This window comes from Aedes albopictus, chromosome 3, assembly GCF_035046485.1.
Source record: "Aedes albopictus strain Foshan chromosome 3, AalbF5, whole genome shotgun sequence".
Classification (NCBI taxonomy): Eukaryota; Metazoa; Arthropoda; class Insecta; order Diptera; family Culicidae; genus Aedes; species Aedes albopictus.
The window spans coordinates 175,955,687-175,982,239 of NC_085138.1; the positions used below are offsets into that span (position 1 = coordinate 175,955,687).

Below are 26,553 nucleotides of genomic sequence, written 5' to 3' on the forward strand. Positions count from 1 at the left end.
GAGATTCTCCCATCCTTGGAAATTATCCTCTTTTCAGAGAAAACCGTGTTGTGAAGCATCAGTGGCAGCATCCAGTCACACATTCAGTGGTGAGTGTGGTGTTGTAAGAAGCAAAACCGTGACTGTGTTTTCCGCTCTTCACTTCATCTCTCGAGATTGTGTAAGCAAATAAAACCAGCACAGCAAGACAAATATATTCTCGACCTCTGACACCGTACCCGTGTGGTGTTTCGCTGGTTGGCACGTAAGCGAGTGCTTTTCACAGTAGTTCACGCTAACGAATTGATTTCAAAGCCGAGGCAAGAGACAGAAGTACCATCTGTCACACACCGACTGGAAAACGTCGTCACCGGAGAAGAAAAGTTGACCCCGGAAAATTTAAGTAGATAATAAACCCCCAACTTGGAGAGTTACGTACATACTGCTGTGAGTGAACCCGCATTCACAAGTGGAACCTGTTATTGTCTCCGGTGGTGCTCCTGGAGCAAGTGGATGTGTAGTGGCAATTAGCGAATTTCACACAAAAGGAGTCGGAAAACACAGCAGCCAGTTGAGTGAACCACGCAGCCAGAAGAGCGCCAGCACTTGAGAAATTGGTGTCATCATCGTTAAATGCTCCTCTCTACAGTCTTATAGCTTTATTTGCGGTGAGTAATGATACTGCTTTGTCATCTGACCTTTTGGTTTCCCCGTTGGGATATGGAACGAAAAACTATAAACGTTGACCAAATTGAAATGGATTCGTTTTTCAGCTATCGACATCAACACTTTTTCTTGCAACTCAGCAGCACCTTATGTAACAGTTTGATAGATTCGAAGAAGTAACAAGGCAATACTCAATAGCCTTGTTGATAATTCAACATAGTCTTCAGATGTATGAACAGAGCATTGTTCACTAGAGTAGATTAGCGAGTTTATCAGTCAAAATTGAAACGCGACATACTCAGCAACGTTACAACGTCATTATTGAATCCTCTGCATCTTTATGAGTATTATAGAAACTGATACACTAAAACCTCTTTTATGTAAGTTATTTGCATGCACTTTCAATTTAGGCGCCTTTTTAGGCCCTGCATAAAAAGAGGGAACGCTACTCAGAATCATTGTACATAAGAATATTTAATAATGACGGAAACTTTTGCAACGGCCCTTGCCGCCGTGTTTATAGGGGAGAACAAAGGAAGATTACAGGAGCGTTTCAGGGGGTCCCAAGGGGTTTCAGCGGGGTACCAGGAGATCTCATGGGGATTTCCAGGGGTCTGAGGGGGTTTTCGAAAGCAATGCAGAGAGTTTCAGAGAAATTTCCGCGGGGTTTGTAGGCACTACACAGGTACATTTGCGGTGGTTTCTGTAGGTATTGTGTGCGTTACATGGGGTCCACGTGGGTCTTAAGAGAGTTTCGGAGGCATTTCAGGAAGTTTCAGAGCATTTGAGGCTGGTTTCAAAGGCGTTGTGGAGGTTTTGTGGATGTCGACGTCGGGGAATCTTAGGTACGTTACATAGGGTCCGAGGTGCAGGGCTGACAAACGTCCTTCTCGTCACACCTCCGTGAAGAAAACAATATAATCATCGTTATCCGGAACAACAACGGTGACGACTAGCCTTTTCGTCGCCGACTAAGGGCTTCACGACGAAGCTCAATCTTAGAATAGTCGACCACCAACTTTTCGTCACCCTCTTTGTTTCTTGGAAACCAACGACGACGGGCCAAGCGAACGCCAACAGGGAATAGCTTTCATTGGCGTTTCGGCGCATATCGTCGGTTTCCTGCAATAGGGGCACAACTAAAAAAAATGTGAATTTTCAGAATGAGCGTTTGAAAATTGGCAATCTTGAAGCACCTCCTGCAAGTTCACTTATTTCTCTCATCATTTGACAAAAGTAAACGAATTTTGTTTGTTATATCATGGAAAGGGACTGAAGGACTATCTGTTTCATGAATTTTCGATTACTATTTTCCAACGACTATTGAAAAAGTTGACTGATTTTGAGTTGTGCCTTTATTGCGGAAAATGAATAAAAATGCAAAATTCTCGCGTTTCTTATCGAATTTCGGAACGGGTCTTTGTGAGATGAAAGTTTACATAGTTTTTCATCAGTTGCCATCAAAATCTCAAAATGACAAATTTTGAGTTGTGCCCCTATTGCAGGAAACCGACGATATGGCAGCATCCATTTATTATGTAACGCTAAAATCAACATTTTTCGACCCCCCCCCCCCCCCTTCCCCCTCTGTAACGCTTTTTTGTAAGTAAAGCCTAAATTTTTTGTATGGGCCGTAACGCTTGGCCGTATACCCCCCCCCCCTCCTCTCCCACTAGAGCATTACGTAATTTGTGGACGGCGCCAATGTTGGAGCGGAACCTCATTAGCTCAACTAGCTTCTTCAACGGTGTTGAGATAATTACATATTCTGTATCTGCATGCCCAACTGAGCCAAAATCCAAATTTTCATGAATTTTGATGCCCGGGAACATACAGGGGATGGCCAATAGGCCGTGTCGATTTTTGCAAAATTGCGAATACACAATCCCGAATAGTCACAAATGGTTGCAAATGGACCCAAATGAAGCCCTGCAAAATTTAAAAATTCTAAAAAATCGGTAAGCTAGTCCGCAATCGACTTGAAGTTTTATATGGGAATTTTAATTTTTCAGTATGGGGAAATCCAACTTTTCAAACTTTTGAAGAAAAAGGCACATTAAAGCAACTCTAAAAATCCGCTCCCCACCTGAAGATTTAGTGCATATATTAGGGAACATTTTGTTAGAAGACAACTTTTTAGTTGCACTTAAGATAAGGGCGTTATTAAATTTCGAAACAATGGACATTTTATTCGCATGATTTCTAACTTCTTTAATTGGCATCACTGCACGTTTTGCGTGTGGAAGAGGGTGGTAACAGCCATCTGCGGCGTCACCACCCGTCGCTGGATGGAGACGCAAGTACCTGATAAAAATGAGATAGTTAGGATTGTAAATATTCTTGCGATATTGCTTTATAAAAACTTGGTATCTTCGGCAAAGTTGTTGGCATGGTCAAGAGCTGTCCAGTGATGAACTGAATTATTGGCAAATCCATCGCTGGGCGGCGCTAGTGTGCATACAAACTGCATGCAAAAGTATTAACGTATATTCGTGTATCTCAATAACGTGATAATTTAACGGTGTGGTGTCTTCGATAAAGTTGTTGGCTGGGCCACGGGCTATCCAGTGACGAACCAACTAAGTAGGATTTCAACCGATAGGCGGCGCTAGTGTACATACAAACTGGATGCAAAAATACAAACGTATATGTGTGTATCTCAATAACGTAATAGTTTAAGTTGGTGGTGTCTTCAACAAATTTGTTGGCTGGGCCACGGGCTATCCAGTGACGAAAGCAATACAGTCTAGACTCCTATTACACGGTTAGTTCGAGGGTGCAGTAGGAATCCGTGTTGTAGGAAACCCAGAGCTAATGGAATTTCGCCTAATTGGGGGTGTGAGCGAATATATCAGGAGTATTACAAGATAGCACCATACTTTCTTTGGCAAAGTTGTGGTACTAGAATAGATTTACCACACAATGCGAACTAACATCCAATTAGTTGGCGATTTGGCCGATAGAGGCGCTATGTAGAAGTGGTTGATTATGTTCACTCGCCAGTAGAAGCACTCATAAGTTATCGCTTGCGATATCTCAAGATCTACTTGATTTGGAACAATGCTGTCTTCGGCAAGGTTGTTCAGTAGGTCAAGAACAATCTGGTGGTTAACCAATTTGTTTGTGATTTCGCCGCTAGGTGGTGCTAGTTGTCAAGTAAAGTTTCAAACTTCTCTAGCTCGCGATCCAGAGCAGATGGAAAAGTGTCGTCTTCGGCAAAGTTCTACAGGAAGTCAAGAGCTATTTAGTGAATTAACAATTAGTTTGTGATTTCGCCGCTAGGTGGCGCTAGTTGTCAAGTAAAGTTTCAAACTTCTTTATTTCGGGATCCATAGCAGATAGAAGAGGGTCGTCTCCGGCAAAGTTGTCCAGGAAGTCAAGAACAATCTTGTGATTCAACATTAAGTTTGTGATTTCACCGCTAGGTGGCGCTAGTTGTCAAGTAAAGTTTCAAACTTCTCTAGCTCGCGATCCAGAGCAGATAGAAAAGTGTCGTCTTGAGCAAAGTTTTTAGGAATTCAAAACCTCTGTGGTGATTCAATATTTAGTTGATGCTTTCGCCGCTAGGTTGCGCTAGCTTTTAGGTAAGATGTTAAACTTCTCTAGCTCGCGATCCAGAGCAGATAAATAAGTGTCATCTTGGGAAAAGTTCTACAAGAAGGCATTTCGCCTCTATGTGGCACTAGTTGTCAAGTAAAGTTTCAAACTTCTTTATTTCGGGATCCATAGCAGATAGAAGAGGGTCGTCTCCGGCAAAGTTGTCCAGGAAGTCAAGAACAATCTTGTGATTCAACATTAAGTATGTGATTTCGCCGCTAGGTGGCGCTAGTTGTCAAGTAAAGTTTCAAACTTCTCTAGCTCGCGATCCAGAGCAGATGGAAAAGTGTCGTCTTCGGCAAAGTTCTACAGGAAGTCAAGAGCTATTTAGTGAATTAACAATTAATTTGTGATTTCGCCGCTAGGTGGCGCTAGTTGTCAAGTAAAGTTTCAAACTTCTTTATTTCGGGATCCATAGCAGATAGAAGAGCGTCGTTTACGGCAAAACTCTTCAGGAAGTCAAGAACATTCTTGTGATATCAACAATTAGTTGGTGATTTCGCCACTAGGTGGCACTAGTTGTCAAGTAAAGTTTCAAACTCCGCTATCTCAGGATCCAAAGCAGATCGAAAAGTATCGTCTTCGGAAAAGTTCTTCAGGCAGTCAAGAGCTATCTAATGACTAAACATTTAGTTTGTAATTTCGCCGCTAGGTGACGCTAGTTGTCAAGTAAAGTTTCAAACTTCTATAGCTCGCGATCCAGATCAGATAGAAAAGTGCCGTCTTCGTCAGAGTTTTTCAGGAAGTAAAAACCTATCTGGTGATTTAACATTTAGTTGGTGATTTCACCGCTAGTTGGTGTTAGTTGTCAAGTAAAGTTTCAAACTTCTCTAGCTCGCGATCCAGAGCAGATAGAAAAGTATCGTCTTCGGCAAAGTTTTAACGAATTCAAAACCTCAGTGGTGATTCAACATTCAGTTGATGATTTTGCCGCTAGGTGACGCTTGTTTTTAAGTAAAATTTCAAACTTCTCTAGCTCGCGATCCAGAGCAGATAGAAAAGTGTCGTCTTCGGCAAAGTTCTTCAGGAAGTCACGAACAATCTTGTGATGTAACAAATTGGTGATTTCGCCGCTAGGTGGCACTAGTTGTCATGTAAAGTTTCAAACTCCGCTATCTCGGGATCCAAAGCAGATCGAAAAGTTTCATCTTCGGCAAAGTGCTTTTGGAAGTCATGAGCTATCTGTTGATTCAACATTTAGTTGGTGATTTCGCTGTTAGGTGGTGGTTTTGCCTCTAGCTCGCGATCCAGCGCAAATAGAAAAGTGTCGTCTTCGGCAAAGTTCTTCAGTGAATTGATAATTAGTTGGTGATTACGCCGCTAGGTCACGCTAGTTGTCAAGTAAAGCTTCAAACTTCTCTATCTTGGGATCCAGAGCAGATAGAAGAGGTTCGTCTTGGGCAAAGTTCTTCAGGAAGTCAAGAACAATCTGGTGATTCAACAATTACAGTCGGAACCCGCTCGTTGAGCCACAACCTCCACCCAACCAACGAATTCGATTCGCTAGTTGGGTGAAGTGACAGCAGCACAAGGGGCGTGCGCATTGTTTTTTTAAATCATGTTTAGGTTGGAAGCAAAAAGGAAAAATTTTCAATTTGTTTTACATTTGGAGCAAAACTGATACGTTTTGCAAGATACATATATGGCCAATGCGAGAAATAATTATTTTCACCCATTTTCAGTCGGTGAAGTGAAAATATAGATGTTTATGAAACCACCCGGACCAAAAGCAAGCACAAAACACTTTCAATGATCGACAAAATAAAGATTGCCGATGTTTTGCATTTGTTTCGGAGTAATTGTACATATTCTTTTTTTTTTAAAGAAATATGAAATAGAATTTTTTTCTCGATTATCAGTAAAGTTTAAGCAACCAAAAACTCATTAGCTCGCCCCTCGGAATCACAGATTGGTTGTCATTTTCAGTTTGACATTGAATTATGACATCCAGGTACTTTTTAGTTGGCTGACAGCTCAACTAACGGGGCCCCAACTAAAAAGTCACCCAACTATTAAGCCCCCAACCAGCGAGTCATGACTGTAGTTGCATGAATGGCTTGCATTTTTAAGAAAAATGAAATCTTTTGTCGAAACTTTTGGAGAAAATTCTTCAAGAACTTTTGCCCGGTATATTTTCCATGAGCACATAGCCACCTGTTCGAAGAACCGCTCGAGATACTGTCGATTGCATGATTCAGCAACGTGTACACTGGCAAACGTCAAAACGATCGAACACTAGCGCCTCTGGTGGAAGGATAGTGGAAATTAAATGAAATTTGAATTGATCCTTAAATGCACGTGCCAAGCCATGTTTAAGAGTGTTACGTCTGTTTGTCTGTGGACGGAGTCTATGTTGTCGCACAGTAACACACAAATATGAATTTCAATATATGTACAAAAAAGTTTGCATCTGGGATCAAACATCGGACCTCTGAATTGTCAATCCTTCCCAAGTAACGCACTTGTCACATAAAAGTTACAGCAGCAGGTTTTTGTTCCGATCTTATGTGACAAGCGTGTTACTTGGAATTACTATTAAGCAGCAGAACTATTGCGGTGCAACAATAGCATACGCGCTGAAACACTAATAAATGCTACTTCCTGGTGGCGTTTCCTTGGCCGGTCGCCGCTCGTTTACAAAGGGACAAAAAGGATGACAAAAACGTTGGTGGTCGACTATTTATCACTGAGGTTCATCGTGGAACCCTTTATCGGCAATGAAAAAGCTAGTCGCCAATGTTGTTCTATCGGGATAATGTGATTTTTTTTCTTTGCGCGGCGGTGAAGAGAACGACGATTGTCAACCCTGGTCTGGATACAAGATAGAGATGTTCAAAATTCTATTTGCCAATTACCGCCACGTAGCGGTGAACTACCTACTAATTGTTGAATCACTAGGTTGTTCTATAGTCTATACTTTCTGAAGAAAATTGCCAAAGATAACACTTTTCTTTCTGCTATGGATTCCGAGCAGCCTTGCATCACCTAGCAGCTAAATCATCAATTTATTGTTTTATAACCAGAATGCTCTTGGCTTCCTGTTGAACTTTGCCGAAGACAGGACTATTCTATCTGCCATAGATCCTGAGATAGTGTTTTAAAACTTTACATGACAATTAGCGCCACCTAACGGCAAATTCACAAACTATATTTTTAATCAGAACATGACTCTTGACTTCCTGAAGAACTTTGCCGAAGACGACACTTTTCTATCTGCTCTGGATCGCGAGCTAGAGAAGTTTGAAACTTTACTGGACAACTAGCGCCACCTAGCGGCGAAATCACAAACTAATAGTTGAATCACTAGATAGCCCTTGACTTCTAGAAGAACTTTGTCGAAGACGACCCTCTTCAATCTGCTCTGGATCGCGAGCTAGAGAAGTTTGAAATTTTACTTGACAAAGAGCGCTACCTAGCGGCGAAATCACCAACTTAATGTTGAATCACAAAATTGTTCTTGACTTCCTGGAGAACTTTGCCGAAGACGACCCTCTTCTATCTGCTATGGATCCCGAAATAAAGAAGTTTGAAACTTTACTTGACAACTAGTGCCACATAGAGGCGAAATGCCTTCTTGTAGAACTTTTCCCAAGATGACACTTATTTATCTGCTCTGGATCGCGAGCTAGAGAAGTTTAACATCTTACCTAAAAGCTAGCGCAACCTAGCGGCGAAAGCATCAACTAAATATTGAATCACCTCAGAGGTTTTGAATTCCTAAAAACTTTGCTCAAGACGACACTTTTCTATCTGCTCTGGATCGCGAGCTAGAGAAGTTTGAAACTTTACTTGACAACTAGCGCCACCTAGCGGCGAAATCACAAACATAATGTTGAATCACAAGATTGTTCTTGACTTCCTGGACAACTTTGCCGGAGACGACCCTCTTCTATCTGCTATGGATCCCGAAATAAAGAAGTTTGAAACTTTACTTGGCAACTAGCGCCACCTAGCGGCGAAATCACAAACTAATTGTTAATTCACTAAATAGCTCTTGACTTCCTGTAGAACTTTGCCGAAGACGACACTTTTCCATCTGCTCTGAATCGCGAGCTAGAGAAGTTTGAAACTTTACTTGACAACTAGCACCACCTAGCGGCGAAATCACAAACAAATTGGTTAACCACCAGATTGTTCTTGACCTACTGAACAACCTTGCCGAAGACAGCATTGTTCCAAATCAAGTAGATCTTGAGATATCGCAAGCGATAACTTATGAGTGCTTCTACTGGCGAGTGAACATAATCAACCACTTCTACATAGCGCCTCTATCGGCCAAATCGCCAACTAATTGGATGTTAGTTCGCATTGTGTGGTAAATCTATTCTAGTACCACAACTTTGCCAAAGAAAGTATGGTGCTATCTTGTAATACTCCTGATATATTCGCTCACACCCCCAATTAGGCGAAATTCCATTAGCTCTGGGTTTCCTACAACACGGATTCCTACTGCACCCTCGAACTAACCGTGTAATAGGAGTCTAGACTGTATTGCTTTCGTCACTGGATAGCCCGTGGCCCAGCCAACAAATTTGTTGAAGACACCACCAACTTAAACTATTACGTTATTGAGATACACACATATACGTTTGTATTTTTGCATCCAGTTTGTATGTACACTAGCGCCGCCTATCGGTTGAAATCCTACTTAGTTGGTTCGTCACTGGATAGCCCGTGGCCCAGCCAACAACTTTATCGAAGACACCACACCGTTAAATTATCACGTTATTGAGATACACGAATATACGTTAATACTTTTGCATGCAGTTTGTATGCACACTAGCGCCGCCCAGCGATGGATTTGCCAATAATTCAGTTCATCACTGGACAGCTCTTGACCATGCCAACAACTTTGCCGAAGATACCAAGTTTTTATAAAGCAATATCGCAAGAATATTTACAATCCTAACTATCTCATTTTTATCAGGTACTTGCGTCTCCATCCAGCGACGGGTGGTGACGCCGCAGATGGCTGTTACCACCCTCTTCCACACGCAAAACGTGCAGTGATGCCAATTAAAGAAGTTAGAAATCATGCGAATAAAATGTCCATTGTTTCGAAATTTAATAACGCCCTTATCTTAAGTGCAACTAAAAAGTTGTCTTCTAACAAAATGTTCCCTAATATATGCACTAAATCTTCAGGTGGGGAGCGGATTTTTAGAGTTGCTTTAATGTGCCTTTTTCTTCAAAAGTTTGAAAAGTTGGATTTCCCCATACTGAAAAATTAAAATTCCCATATAAAACTTCAAGTCGATTGCGGACTAGCTTACCGATTTTTTAGAATTTTTAAATTTTGCAGGGCTTCATTTGGGTCCATTTGCAACCATTTGTGACTATTCGGGATTGTGTATTCGCAATTTTGCAAAAATCGACACGGCCTAATGGCCAAAATGTTTGGGATAGGCAACTTTTTTTCTCCCACAAAAAAAATTAACATGCTGTAACTTTTCATAGAGTGCATCAAAAAATCTCAAATTTTGAGTGTTATCAACCTGTTATATGTGCATCATTGGTACAAATTTGGGCTCGATTGAATAATTTTTCGCGAAGTTAGAACCGTTCGGGTAAAACAAATTTTTTAAACAAATTATTTTTGAGCTGTCATATCTTGGAAACCAGTGAACCGAATTGAATGAAATTTTGAACGTACACTAAAAATACACAAATGCTTCACAAACTATTAAAACATAGATACTTTTTGAACGTTGAAAAAAGTTATCATGGGTTGACGCTTTTTGGATTTTTCTCAAAAAAAATGTATTTTTTAAGTCAATGTCAATAAATTTTAGTGTTAATATTCAAAGATTTTCCACTTTTGTTCTCAAGTTATCTTTAATCAGATATCTAAGAGCCTATTTAGATTAAAGGAAGAACACATTTAGTAATTTTTGTGTGGTATTGTAATTTTGACTTATTTTCTTCTATATGGGTAAAAATTTCAACCCGGTATAACTTAATCCGCCGTGAGAAAATATTAAATTTTATAACGTTGTATTTAGTATCAATATATTGTTGATGAACGTTAAAAAATTCATTCAATTCGATTCACTGGTTTCCGAGATATGACAGCTCAAAAATGAGTTGTCTAAAAAATAGTGTTTTACCTGAACAGTTCTAACTTCACGAAAAATTATTCAATCGAGCCTAAATTTGTACCAATGATGCACATATAACAGGTTGATAAACAGTCAAAATTTGAGATTTTTTTGATGCACTCTATGAAAAGTTACAGCATGTTGAATTTTTTTGTGGGAGAAAAAAAGTTGCCTATCCCAAACATTTTGGCCACCCCCTGTATTTTAAAATCAGTTTGAAGTTTGTATGGGAACGATTTGTCGAATCGCCCTCGTCGTATTTTGTACTGGGCGGAACTGTCAAACAGTTGCCCAGCTGTCAAAAGGTGATTTCAAAAAATATCTTTGAAATTGATTTTAGGTACCAAAATAATGTTCTAAAAATCTGAAAAAAATCATAGTGGCTCAGAAAAAGGTACTCTTTCATATAAAATCAAAAAATAGTACATTTTTTTAAATTTAAAAACCCAATTGGCAAGAGTGCTGGATTGGTCATCTAGAGGTTCGTTGTTTGATTCTAGATGCAATAATTAATTTTATATTAAAACCTATATTTCTTTGTGTTGCTGAGGGCAACATTGACTTCGTCGGTTAGGCGCACTTGGACGAAGAGCGAAACAAAACGAATGACGATTTTGTTTCTTCACGACGCAAGCGCGTCACATGGGGTCCGAAAGGTCTTAAGGGGGATTTTGGAAGCATTTCAGGATGTTTCAGAGCATTTTCGTCGCGATTCATTTCAGGAAGTTTCAGAGCGTTTTCGGTGGTATTCAGAGGCGTTACGGAAGAGGTATCGAGGAGTTTTAGAGCCTCTCAAGTGCGTTACATCTTACATGGGGTCCCCATGAATCCGATGGGGCTTAAAGGGGATTTCGGAGGCATTTCAGGAAGTTTCAGAGAAAGTTGCCTAAAAGTATGTAATTTCTTTACGAAATAACTGCTTACTTCCAAAAACATTATTTTATACAAAAAATTTTATATTTATAGAATTTTTGATGACGTTATCAGGTTTAGTAAATACTTTACAAACAGAAATAATCAATCAAATGCTCATTTAATGTGCCATACTGCTATTGTAACAAAAGTTTGAAAGTGCCATGGTAGATCGCCTTACACGCAGTTTGGGAAAATATTGAATTTAATACAGAAATATGTCACTAATTGGCTATAAAACATGGAAACACACCCATCTTTTAGCCATATGTCGTTCATTGCCCACATATTGTTAAATGCTTAGAGCGTAATTTTTGACAAATAAAAATGGCTCTCACGTCGATCAATTTTACCCCACTGATCAATTTCACCCGAAATGACGGTAAAATTCAAAGTTAGCTATGTTTAAGATTTTGACGACAAACGATAGAAAACTATGGAGACTTTCATCTTACAAGGATCGTTCCGAAATTCTCGCGTTACTCTAGTTTTAAACATTTTAACCGATTTTGTGTAATAAAGGCACAACATAAAATCAGTCAACCTAATCAATAGTCGTTAAAAACTAATCATCACAAATTCACAAAATAATATAGGTAGTCATTAAGGATTTTTCTCAGACATAATATCAAAGTTAACTCACCTATGGGTGGTGTCCGGCCATTTGGCCGAATTTCGTTTGGCTGAACGCCATTTGGCCGAATACCGTCTGGCCGAATGGGTCGTTCGACCGAATGCCGTTTGGCCGAATTATGATGAAAAGAATTCAGAGGTAGTTTTTGACATTCTAACCACAGAGAACAGACGTCCAAGTGGAACGGACCTGGTGTGATGGTTAGAACACTTGACTATCACGCCGAGGACCTGGGATCGAATCCCACTCCCGACAAACTCGCAAAATGTGAGTTTTTCTTTCGGAAGGGAAGTAAAGCGTGGGTCCCGAGATGAACTAGCCCAGGGCTAAAAATCTCGTTAAAACAGTTAAAAAAAAGAGTTTAATCTGAATTTTGTATAAGAAATATTTCATCGGCAACACAAGTGGCAACATCGTGGCACTGCAATCAATTAGTTTCTCATACTAATATAATTCGTCGGGGTCGCCAGTTAGCCTAGTGGTTAAGGCTATGGATCGCCAATCCGGAGACGGCGGGTTCGATTCTCGTTCCGGTCGGGAAAATTTTCTCGACTCCCTGGGTATAGAGTATCATTGTACTTGGCTCACAATATACAAATTCATGCAATGGCAGGCATAGAAAGCCCTTCAATTGATAACTGTGGAAGTGCTCAAAGAACACTAAATTGAAGCGAGGCAGGTCAAGTCCCAGTGCGGACGTAGAGCCATGAAGAAGAAGAAGAACTAATATAATTCACCACTTGAAATGGATCAATTCACCACTGATTGTGGCAACATGGTATTTGGCGGCGCTAATGTTTTTATTGTGTATTGGTTTTCATCCTTACTCAAGTAAGGATTGAAATCCTTCAACAACTTTTTGAATGAAATTTGTTCTAGCCTGGATATCTGTTCTCTGTGTTCTAACTTACAAATATTATCATCAGAAATATTTCCTTCTTTTATTCATAGGCGATTCTTTCTAGTTTTGATATTCAGGAATTATTTGCCGTTGAAACTGTCAATATTTTATCAAAGATTTTTCATTCTTTGAATCATAGTTTGTTCTTTCGAGTTATACTGATGCGGAAAACAGTCGCATAGTCAGTTAAGTGCATCATTCAGTTTCGGCCAAACGGCATTTGGCCAAATGACCCGGAACCCTATGAATGAACCTTTTGTAACTCACATTTTTGAGTTTTGTCCCTTTTGCACGAAAGCAAGGATAATGCATTAACCTGTTAGCTACCACGCGTCTCCTTTCCCTTTCATTGCTACTGTGAATAGTCCGACAGAGCCCTCAGGTACTTTATTACAAGCCAAAGCGGAAAATGTCAACGAATACTAATGCAAAACTGGTGGATTCACCTATTGGGTAACCGTTGTGGAGATGTTCAAAGATGGTTTAGCTGAAATACAGGTTGAACATTTCTCTGCTACAAACTAACATATCATATTTTATTTAAAAATTGCTACTGTTTCTTTCCATCAAAGTATTAACGGAAACGAAACAATTAACATTCCCCTAACTGATCCGTATCGGAAAGGGTAAGGCTATTAGGAAGCCAACTCCGTAATGAAATGCCCTATGAAAATTTAAATCTGTTCTCATCATTAATTTGGTCACTTTTTCCCTCAATTTCATCGCATCATCGTTCGCACATCCGATGGAGCTGAGGGCGGCCGCATCATAAATGAATCGTTGGGTCCCTTGTATGGGTAAATCGTTTTTGTTTTTTTTTTTCGTTCGCACAATCCCACTGTTGTTCATTTTTACTTTTCCACGCTGTGAACGATCACATGAATAGCAATCGACACCGTTTTTGCCATTGGATAGCGATATTGTTTCTGCTTTAAACGGTTGTCCTCTGAACCGGTGGTAATAGGCATAGGCGAAACTACCGGGGGTGCCGGGGGTGCCTGGCACCCCCTAGAATTTTGATGCATTGCTGTAAGATATGGGGCAATGAATGATGAATGGATGAACTAATGAATATTTTGTTTGTAGTGCACCCCCTGGCAAAAATCCGTAGTTTCGCCAATGGTAATAGGTGGTAATAACTGTTAGGAAACGACCATCGGTGAGTGGATTGAACAGGACCATTTATTTTTATAATCAAATCAATAAAACATACATTATGTAATGCACAGCTTATATATGTGTACTGCATAAATACATTCAGATGCTATCTAGCAGAAACAGAAATAATGGGAAAGATTTCTTCTTTCGATTTCATGCTACTTTTTCCACCAAAGTTTCTTATCCTTTGCTGCTACTTCTTGCCGAGTTCGTCCCGGCAACCAAACGTGCCCACACACACACATGAAAGCGTACATATCAGAAGAAGGAAAAGCTATTTTTTCTTATTTTCCATCGCCCTCGGGTCGACTACTTGGGTGGCAGACTCACATACAGGACGAGAGAAAAACTTTGGGAAACCTATTAATATTTTATTACAGGCACTTCATTTAAACAATTTCAGCGAGGCTATACCAGACTGATAACGTACAAAGCCCCGCAATTTTGTTGATGACAGTTGCTCTATATACCTAGTGACCAGACGTTACCAACATTCAGTCGACTATATCTTGTTCAACCCGGGGTCTCCACTAGCCTTACTTTAAGGTTTCATTCCAACTTCGTAACTGGTAGATGCTCGTATAGTGAAATGAGAGCCTTGTCCATTGTCATCGAAGCACGTGGAGCATTGGATCAATAACTCTAAGAATTTGTTCGTTAGGGGCGTTCCATTTATTACGTAAGGGAATTTTTACGATTTTTCGACACCCCCATCCCTCCTTGTAATATTTTTTGTAAGAGAGCCCAAAAATTTTTGTATGGCTTGTAAGGTTTTTCAAAACCCCCCTCCCCCCCATAAACCCTTACGTAATCAATGGCCAGCCCCTTATGTGAAACGAACAAGTTTTAATGATATCGAAAGTCTACAAAACCGTCTTATCAGCTATACTCAAGGATCTGCTCAGGATTAACAGGATTAACAGTGTAAAAAACATAATGTAAGAAATCTTACAATTTTACGAAAAGAACGGCTGCAATGCTTTTTTATCATTAACTCTACTAACAAGACTTTTAGCTCTTGACTGGTTCGGTTCTTGTTTTCAACGTTACTGCAATAACAATAGACCTCCAGTAATGTGGAGTACTTTCTTTACGAGCGATACAAAATATAAGTTGGAAATGCCTGCTATAGCCGAACGAACTAACAAGCCAGAAACCGGAAGGATGGCCTATACCATAAGCTCAACCAGACAGCTCAGGATGTGAAAGCGGGAAACTACGGAGATATAAACAAAAGAAGAAAAAACGATAAAAGATGAGGAAAAACGTGGGCGCAATGTTAATGGCCCAAACAAGTGAAATATTGCGCAAAAAGTTGTCGCTTCCAAGCCGACTGCTGGACTGCTAGAATCGACTCGGCAATTTATGGCTGAACTAGCAGTGAACAAACAGTTGGAAAAATTTCATCTAGGTATGGAGATAGATTACAGAGTAGATACGTAGTGCAAAAATAGACGTCCACGGTGCGATGAATAATGGAGTTGGTTTGGTTGCTTGCATTTTTACCGGACTTATGGAGTGCTGCCTCGCGGCCGACCGACTGTCAACCGTCGTCGTCGTGCTTTGACTTTTGCACACAATTTGCATGCTCAGTCGGTTGACTAATATGAAGTTTTCTTGAAAGGAGTTCGGAACTTGCGGGGACAATGATTATTTTTAGACGAGGATAACAAACGGCCGTTTTTTTCCTGATTGTTCCAGCTCAGAAATCCACTCACTTTCTTTTTTTATCTTGGCATATTATGTAGTCCAGTAACAGAGCCTGTTCATACAAGGAAAGCGCACAATTATGTAATTTTTGCGAGGTTTTGCCTCACTTTCAAATGACGCTGTACTAACTTGTTGGAATTATGAAATACTAAAATACTTATTTCTTCTGGCATGAGCCACGAGCACAATTTTATTCGATACTTACATCTAACCATGGGTCTCCCGTTAGCCTAGTGGTTAAGGCTATGGATCGCCAATTCTGAGACGGCGGGTTCGATTCCCGTTCCGGTCGCGAAAATTTTCTCGACTCCCTGGGCATAAAGTATCATTGTACTTGCCTCACAATATACAAATTCATGCAATGGCAGGCAAAGAAAGCCCTTCAATTATAAAAACTGTGGAAGTGCTCAAAGAACACTAAGTTGAAGCGAGGCAGGCCAAGTCACAGTAGGGACGTCGAGCCATAAAGAATAAGAAGAAGAAGAAGATCTAACCATGTGGTCCACCTCCTTGTTTTAAAACTTATAAAAAAAAATAATTCCTGTTTAACTACTAAACAAAATTGTGTTATTATTTAATTTCCATTACACGAAGGTATTGCACAGGGGATTTTTTCGGCTTTCAGTCTATTAAGCGATTAAAACGAAAGTATCTTTCTTACGCCCGACGTTTCAATGGGTTTTACCATCTTTTTCAAGGGTTCTGTAAAGGTACATTGGTTCTGTTACATGGAAATACAAAAAACTACAATCTTACAAGGATGTTTTTCGTTTTTCGTCTGGAGGTTTGTTCTTTGCGTGAAAACTTGTCAGCATAGTATGGTTCATCAATTCCCTAAAACATCAACAATCAAAAACACTTTTTTAACAATTGGAACTACATAAAACAGATAAACAGTTACTAACTATCGGATTTTCTACACAGAACGGAAGACTGGACACTGGGCAACTACACTATTTTTCTTCGTCTTTAGACTATGTGCATTTAAACGGTCATTTTGTAGTCATTATTCTATAAAAGTGTTATGGAGGAAAACAGTTATTGAATGCAAGTTCTTGTCATAAGCTATTGTGTGTCATTATCATTCAGGTTTGTCTGGTTATCTATTGTCTGTGTATCTGTGCGGTTTGTTTTGGTTTTTGTTTTAAGTGTGTGTAGAATTCCTGCATAAATGTTACTTAGACCGTCGCAATCGCTTCGCTTGTTTACCGTCTCGTTTGTGTTCACGATGTGGCAAACTTCCAAGATAGGGAGAGCAGAGTACCGTCGGTGACTATCGAGTATCTCTGTTCTATCTAGGGCAAAGCAAATGCATTGTAAGATTGTAAGATTGTAGTTTTTGTAAGTTTTTGTATTTCCATGTAACAGAACCAATGTACCTTTACAGAACCCTTGAAAAAGATGGTAAAACCCATTGAAACGTCGGGCGTAAGAAAGATACTTTCGTTTTAATCGCTTAATAGACTGAAAGCCGAAAAAATCCCCTGTGAATTCGAAACAGTCGATAGCATCCACGTACAACGAAGGTATTGCACGTGAACGTTTTCTTAAATGTATTTGTTTTAAATTCCCAATAAATATGTTCTTTACAGCTTATACCACACCTATTATCTAAGCACAAATTTAAAAAAAAAAACAGCTAAATATAATCGTATTTGTAGCTTTTGAAAACACCAGTGTCACTTCGAGTGTAATCCCAATTGATCTCAAGAGCAACTTTGCCAAATATGAAGTAACATTATGTAGAGTTGATGAGTTTATTGCAAACAAGCAGAAATTCTTAAACCATCAAATATTTATCGTTTTTTTAATGGATCATTTTTTTTACCTGTATTAACGAGATTTTTAGCCCTAGGCTAGTTCATCTTGGGACCCACGCTTTACTTCCCTTCCAAAGGAAGAACTCACATTTTGTGAGTTTATCGGGAGTGGGATTCGATCCCAGGTCCACGGCGTAATAGCCACGTTCTTTAACCATAATACCAGGTCCGCTCCCCAATGGATCATTTATTATCGAAGTTTTTGGAGTCTTATTTTTTAGTTTCCCTTAAAGATTGAAATACAAAGTTTACCTTTTTTCAACTATAATGCCGTAACCTGAAAACTCGAACTTTGCATAAATTTAGAAATTCCTAGTGGGTACCCAGTCAACCAGTCATCGTATAAGATGTTGTATAAGATGTTAAAGTGGAGACGATATGCGTACATTTTACATGCGCCTAAATGGAGGCATGCACGCATATGGCCTCCACTTTATCATCTTATGCAATATCTTATACGATGACTGGTTGTCTGGGTAAACCTATAATAAACTATAGATCTATAGGTCATCATCATAGACTATAGACCTATAGGTCATCATCGTAAAGCCTTTGGATGTCCTGATAATCTTTGCTGAAAACGTACTTCCTTCTACGCAGTATGCAATCTGATTCTCATAGGACAGATATTTTAATATTTACAAAATTCACAAGCGACACCTAACGGATAGATCCAGAATCAACCAGTTCATCATCAGATACAGATAGCTCTTGATGTTTATCAGCTCCGCTATTTTAGAAATTCTTTTATGTAGAATAAATCTTGAGATACAGAAATCTTAAAATTTGTAAGGCTTATCGGTGCCAACCACCAGAAAAAATCTATAATCAACTAGTTCATCATCGGATGTCTCATTTCTGATATCCTGATAAGCTTGGCAAAACCACCTCCAGAATCAAGGGGCAGAAGTTTATAGTTTCTTTGACTCACTAGCGCCACCCAGCGGATAATTGTAAATCCGGCACACGTGTAAGGGGTACCGCTGTCCGATCATTTTTGCACATTTTGAACGCCTTGTCACGCCCAGACCAGTGAACGAAAACATTGTGTACGTCGTGTACAAAAAAATCAGCATAATGATAGTTCCGTGTCAAAACTTGAGGTTAATCCATCAAAGCAAGCCACAGTCACAGCATCCCAAACTTAACCATTTTGTATGAAAATCGGCGTTTATCCGATCAATTATGCGCCACAGTGTACATGCTTAGTTTGATTGGCTGTTTGCAGTGTAACGATTCACCGAGGTAATTCGTAATACTCAGCATTTCCATTTTATATTCAATAATAATTCTGTCAAAAGACATCGTCATAATAAAATACGCAACGAATAAATCTCGCGTAACTTAAAAAAACAGACGAATTTGTCTGCAAACTAAACGTTTCTGCTCATTTAGCGCCTAGCCAACTAGTCCTATCTAACATTCTTCAAATTGCTCAAAGACTTTTCTTCTTAGGTACTTCTGGAGGAGAACAAATGCTAAACGTTACCTGTGGCTGTGATTATAAGTCAGACTTTTCCAAACATGTGATGCTGGTTAAGAAAAAAATAACTGAATCTAGTCCCAGTATGGGGAAATGCCAAATTTGCGTCTTATTTCCAGAGATGCCTCAAGGGATTCTTGCAGGAATACTTGTTGGGATTGATCCAGGAGTTTATGATGGGGTTTTCGCGATAGATTTCCCACTAGATTGCTTCAGGAGGTGTTACCAAGATTTCTTTCAGGGATTTCTCGCAGAATCATGTTTCATTTATAAATTCTTCTTGTGATTTCTCCAAGATGTTCTATTGGAAACCCTTTCTGCCGGAATTCTTCCAAGGAATTCTGCTGGTATTCCTCCGGGAATTCCTTCGGGAATTCATCCTGGAATTTTTACGAAAACTTTTATTGAGATATTTCCCTAGGATTTTACTAGGCATTCCTCTATTGGTAGCTCCAGAAGTTTTTTTTTCTTGTGAATCCTCCAGCAACTCCTGTTGGCATTCCTCCAGGTTACTATTGCAGAATTTCTCAAGAATTTATGCTGGAACTCCTCTAAGGATGTATCCAGAAATTTCGGTAAGGAGTTATCCTCTTCCTATAATTACTCCGTGGTTTCATCCAGAAATTCCTTAAAAGATTTTCCCAAAGATTTTTCCAGAATTTGGTATTCTTTCAGGAGTTTCTAGTGGGATTCTTCCAGTAATGGTACCGGGGATTCATCCATGGTTTTCACCGACGATTGCTCTACGAATTGATTTAAAAAATCTCTATTAATTAATTCAGATATAACTCAAATAAATTATCCAGGAATGCCTCGCTCAAGGGATTTTTTCATGATTCTTCAAAAGATTTCCCTATAGGGCTTCTTCCATGGATTTCTTGGGAGCTCCTCTGGGTATTCTTACTGGAATATCTCTTGGTATTGCTTCAGGAATTTCTCTTGCGATTTCTTCCAGAATTCCATCGGAGATTCTTCTAAAAACTCTTGCTGGGAATTCTCCTGGAATTTATGTTAGAATTTCCTAAGTCTTTTCACTGGGATTTCTCCAGAAATGGCTTCAGATTTCCCCGCAGAATGGAATCCTAGCAGGGATTGCTGCAGAGATTTCAATAGAAATTCCCCCAATGATTGTTCTAGGAATTACTTTAGGACTTTTTCTTGTCTCTAGCGATTTCTTCAGAAATTACTCAAGAGATTTATCCGGGAATTTCTCTACAGGTTTCTACAGAAATTACTTACGGTATTCCTCTAGGAATTATGTAGGATTCCATCATGTAGTTCCTGGGGTAATTTCTCCAGGAATTTCTCAAAAAGTTCTTCCACTCTAGCAGGGACTCGCAAAGTCGGGTCCTCACTATAGTTCAATATCGATTAGCTCTGTATGTTCTGACGAACTTTGCCTAAGAGGAATTGCCTTTGTGTCGTCTACATCTGGAGAAACAGAATTTTAGGATTTCTAAGATTCTGTAGCGCCTTTTTTGCTAGTCTTTATTTTAAATTTCGTTTACAGAGATTGTTGCTGTGTCATTCCTTTCAGAAGATATTGGTGATTTTTCTTTTTTTTTAATGGGAACTTTTTTACAACACTAGCGCCTCTTCATTTTATAATACAATTCACAATAATAATCTTGAATAAGAGATACTTTTTATGCTTGCCTCAACGTGTAATACCGTCTTTTGAATAAACTGTGATTTTTGAAAAAAAAAACTTACTTGATCCAAAAGCTACATCGACCATTTTTGCCCGCGTAATTCCAAACACGTTTTTTGTGCGACTTTAAGGAGAATAAAACTACACCTAATTTAAAAAAGCTCTAGACCGGTCAATTTTAATAGCATAAATATATTCATTGCGAGGGGCATTGGAAATTCACGATTCCGCAAAATCCGCAAAATTGGGCAATGGTCGCGAAATTTAAGAAATCACGCGAAATGACGCGAAATATCTGAGAAAATTTTGAAAATAACCTTGAAATTCCGCTAATTTTTAAGACGTAAATTAGCTGATAGCTTTTAACAGTGTAAAGTAATTTACGATTCCGAATGCATTTTTTATTTACTTCTTCTCTGATTTTTCATCAAATTTGTTACTTTTTCTGTAGATTTATGATTACGCCCCACAAAATGCAAGTAAATTATTAATTTCGCATGAAAAATTGGTGTTTTCTTCAACGGTACGGTTAAAAATATGGTGCCGCGAAATCACTGCGAAATTCTCAGAGTTGACCCGCGAAATTTGAGAAATTTAGCCGTGAATTTCCATTGTCCCTGTTTATTGCCATTGCTGATTCCGCTACTATTTACAATAACATGGACCCACTCATCTCCACACAATTGGCCGACTGCCGTGTGCAGCGTAGCTGCCCATGTTCTATGGAAATCCCTATTAACATGGACAACTATACTGCATCCGGCAGCCTAGTCCATGCAAGATTTTTTACGCTTCAAGGAACGATTTCTTCGCCCCCGCTTAGGCATTGAACCTGGTTTAATTATATGGGTAAACCAGGTTTACGAGTTGAGCGGAGCTAATGAAATCGATCCTAAGTCATATCATCAACTCAGAAAGCGTCCTGAACATAAACGGCTTGCGATAGATGATAAAATGGTAAAAAAGTGAATACACATTTCAAACATACATCACATTGTGTTGTAAAAATACATACATTGTGTTAAAAAAATACAAACATACATCACACTGTGTTATAAAAATTATCTGATTACTCATTGTGATATATTTAAGATTAATTTCTTCGACATTTTATAATGTTACAAAATTGTATCAAATTTGTATAGAAACAAGTAGGCTCAGTGTACCAGTTATGGCTATAGTACCTCAAATTCGCAATAGTGGATTTTCAACCTTAACCCTAAAAGGGATACCTGGGGTCCATTGGACCCCAGGCGCCTTTCAGAGCTCGTCTTTGATGGAACACACTCAGCGAGGTGACGAAACTGAGTCCATGAAGGTATCCCTTTTAGGATTAACGATGCAAATCAACTAGAAAAAATGTGTGAGCAAAAGATCACATTAACAAAAGATGGTTGTACTCATTCAAACTTTACAATTTGCCCAAATTATGATAGAAATAAATCATTTTCTCTAAAATTTGGGCTTCGTTGTTTTTTATTTTGCCATAGTGTACCAGTTATGGTTAATCCCATAAGGAATGCATGTAAATTGTGCTAAGTGGAACCGAAATAAGCACATGCCGTAATAAATACTAAAAGTGGGATTGGCTCCGATTCTATATATTTTCTTTAAAGTATGGAAACAAATCTATCATTTGACATATCGGAGACATTCGTCGATCTTCTTCTTATTTTTGTAGAAATAGTTTTCCTTAGGTAGTGCGAGAAACTGGTACAGGCACCTTAATCATGAAGCTAAAATTCATGGCACATTTTGTTAGAATTTTGATCTGCTTATGACAAAATAAAGTTTTATCTTGATTAGAGCAGTGTAGTTTTTGTTACAATTTTAGTTATTATAACGTCATCCTGCATCTAGTTTATAACATAATAAGTTATAGAAAAATATGTTACACCATAACACATTATGATATGAACTTGTAAGCCATGGAGTGTGGATTCAAATCCCACGTTGTCCGTTATCTAGTGTAAGTTATGTTCAATCTGTAACCTTAGGCTGTAAAGACCGTGTGTAGTGCCTTTTTTTAGAAAGAGGACCTTAAGCAGGAACAGCTTTGTATAAGGCCATATTCGCCTAAAATCTTAACAATCATTTGAAGGCACTACATCTTACCTCGTAGAATAAGATTCTCGACCACTAATTTAATTTTAAATTGTACACTGAATATGATTTTCTAGGCAAACTCAATAAGGACAATGTGTTGTATCTACGATGAACGATTCCATATAGGTAGTAAGCGAACTGTGTTTTTCTTTTCTCTGCATAAAATTCACCTTAGCAACATAGCCACAGCCAGTGCTGCACGCACTCCCTATTTCCACACACCAACCGTGGGAAAAGCTCTCCACCGGATTTTCTCTGTTTTCACGATACCTTCAGATTGATTATATTTACATACTTAAATGTTGTGTGAAATCGTCGCACGAAACATCGTTTATTGCTTTAGGGAGTTTTCCGTGCCATCATGGCCTTACTGACTGCTGCTGTATTTTGAGTTGATGGTCCTCGCGCACATAGCTTGATATGTATTCCGCGGACGACAAGGTGCGGGGGATCCTGCTCCACCGTGCCGTGTGGCTGTGACGTAGTGGTTGATGTGTCAGGAGGAGTGCCAAGGGAAACGCCACGATGGCACGAATGAGAGGAGGACAAGCCAAGACTGTTTCGCAAGTAAGGACGAGTATGGTGTAAATGTTTTTGTTGGGAGTAAAGTAAGGGGCCCACACACTAGAAAATGATCACACATAACTGAGTTCGTTGCAGACTAGTGTACAAGCGCCAAACTAGGTGCTTACAGAGGAATAAATTGCGAAATACTGTGGTAAATATAAGCTGTTTCGTAGTCACACATCAGCAAGACGGAAGTAACCTTCTTTCATTGGTCCATGTAAAGCCCATATCTGGTTTTGATAATCTCGTTACTGCACATTCAGTTAATTTTTAAGTGGTTTTAATTAACGTAGCCACAAAAACGAATAAAGACTTTTGCTATGAAATTTGTGTTTTACGATTAAATCTTGCAAATGATTTAATTTTTTCATACTTTCTTTAGACAAAATGTTCCTGACCCTGAAACACACAACTTTTGTGAACATGTCGAGACCAGATTTCCAACATTGCATAGTGTTCATACATGAGAAAGCTCGAAAAAAATACATTTTAGTAGTTATGGCAATAGTACTCAAATGATTTCAGGAACATTTTATCTGAAGCAAGCGTTAAAAAATTCCAAACAAATGTCAAGATATAATCGTTTAATATTAATTTTTACAACCATTCACTGAATGGTGTATCCTCACGTAACAATAAAGCCCGTGGCGTAGTGGCTATCCAATCGAACTAAAAAAGGAACAGGAGCCACACATCAACATTCTCGTGCTCATCATTCTATCATGAGCAGGGTAAAAAATTGGCAGCAGCGCAAGAGGCAACCATAAATTCGATATAGTAGAAAAAGAACAGAATACATTTAGACGCTGTACAAAGTGTAAGTGCAGCCGCCAATTGGAATCGCTTACGAAGTGCCCTAGTGGACAAAAGAGCTGTAAATTAGGTTACTTGATTGAAGAATTAAAAAAAGTGTAGCGAATTTGGTCACCCTAACGGGAAATATTCTTTGAACAAATATCAGCAAACCTACAGTGAGTCACAATAACTCTAAAGGAAGCTGTCAATCTATACTCGAATAGTAGGAAAAATGAAAAATTTTACGTTTTAAAAGCAGTAGCAAGAACAGAAGTTCAGCGTTAGCTTTGATTATACATATTCTTAAGTATGGTTTCTTTTTTGGCCAAAAAGCACCCTTGGCCTAAATTGATGTTTGAGCGCTTTTTAAGGATATTTATTTATTTTTCTGTAAATTTTTAAATAAAATTCTATGGGTTTTCAAAGATGTAATCATGGTACAACATTAGAAACTGCTAGGTAAAAATTTATTTATGCTGATTAAGATCGTAATATGCCGCATATCGCACTTTGGCCAAAACACTTGACTGGGCGAAACTGAACTTGGACTAGACTACGTAATGTTACTAAAACTATTTAAAAACCTTGCATATTTACTGAATTCCCTCAATAGAAATTTTAAGAAAAATTACATATTTTAAATAGATTTCATGCATATTTTCTATAGTTATCAAGTCAATGGTTCGTGACATCCTCAGGACAGTCATATAACATCAACTTCTGGTGCATTCGAATACTCCTATTTTGTGAGACATGTCCACAATTATGTGTGAACGCCCTTGGGGGTGCACCGAAGTCTGCTCGCCAGAGTGAGCGAAAGAGGCTAATGGAAAAGTTTTCCTTTCTATGTGATGCAATGCAGATAATTATTTAAACGCAAGGTTACTCGAGAGTGTTTTCCGTTTTTTCATCTCTTTTTTTATGCGGCTCTGACCTACGATAAAAAGGTGAGAAGCGCCGCGGTTGTACATTATATAGCACTGACTGCCGATGCCGGCGGCGAAGGTGGTGATGGTGGTGGTGGTCGCTGCAACAGGAAACGGATACACTGCAGAACGATTTAAATAATATGACTAATTAGAGTTGTGACATAAACAAATCAATAAGTGAAAATTATGGCGGAAGCTGCTAATGAAATAGTGTGCACGGACGCGGTGGGTCATATTGCGTTAGAAAGAATATTGATTTTCCTTTCTCGAGTGATTTAGGTTAGGCCGTGGGCAGGTAAATGTCTGTAAGGCACTGCTCGAGTGTATCAGTTATAACTCGGACAGAAAAGAAAATCTCTATAGAACACGTTAAGAGTACTTTATTTGCTAAGCAGCTTGCTAGAGGTGTCTCTTCAGTCTTCTAGGCAGCCTAATTTTCATGTAATTTCGGAACATAAGTAAGCTGAATAGCCTTCTAAGCAGCTTCTGATGGAACTTTCTCAAAATTAATGTAAAAACAAAAACGTACTTTCCAGATTCATCACGGTCTCCGTTGTATGCTTGTATTACAAACTTACTTTACATGACATATGTACTGCCCTTCTAAGCATATCTGTCCCATGTTGTTTTGCATTTTTGCCGTGTTTTTCTCAGTAACAGAGCCATTCAAAGTTAATTTAATATTTTTTCATTGTCCATCACAAATTAGTATTCCACGATAACGTCAAGCATCTTTCTGACTTTGATTTTAAGTTGTGACTTAGGTTAGAGCAGTGGGACAGTATGCGTAGAAAAACAACATGGTACAGATATGCTTAGAACGGCAGTGTACTTCTTTTAAGATTTGAACCAGGTGCTAATGCGTGATAACCTGCTGTCGTACTGCTGCGCTGCTGTAGACTCTTGATATAATGAGACTAACTGCGTTACTGTCCCAGTGTACAAACCTAGCAGTCGGTAGAGCATTGTTTCAAGTTAGATTTCACCCAATGTGTACTTCCATGCAACTTCATTCAAATTTGCTTGCCATGAAAATATTCATAGAAGAAGTGTTTGCTAAAATGACAAAAAAATCCTTAGCACATCAAGTTACTGAAACGAACTCATGAACGAACTTCTAAAAACTTAAAAGTTCCAATGAAGTTCCAAGTAGCATCTTAAGCAGCTTTCAAGCTGCTTAAAAGACTAACAATGAGCCGTGCTGGAACTTATGTGCGAAGCTCCGGCAAGGCCCACTGTTAGCCTCTTAAGCAGCTAGAAAGTTTCATTCGGAACTTTACCTGAACTACTTGGAACTTAAAAGTGGAATTTGACATGAGAAGCGGAACTTTGATTTCTTGGATGAGGATCCATATAATCGAAGCGGAAAACACGTGTATATTCAGAAAGACCATGCAGAAGGAACTTTTCGATATGGAAATTTCTTTGATTTCCTTGCACATAGAGTGTCGGCACGATTTTTTTTCCTGTTGGGGACATAGTACTACTGCGACCATTAATTTGATCTATTGAGGTGTTATCCTCTTTATTTTTGCCGTACTGAAAAG

General features: G+C 39.0%; 1 protein-coding gene across 2 annotated transcripts in view; it reads left to right on the forward strand.

Annotated features, from left to right (window-relative positions):
* The window catches only part of LOC109403733 (acetylcholinesterase), a 104,532-nt gene that overhangs the window by 14,244 nt on the left and 63,735 nt on the right, over nucleotides 1-26,553 (forward strand). For both annotated transcript variants that reach the window (XM_029862673.2, XM_029862677.2), the window contains exon 2: nucleotides 38-647. The gene's annotated coding sequence lies outside the window, so the exon portion shown is untranslated. The remainder of the gene's footprint in view (nucleotides 1-37; nucleotides 648-26,553) is intronic.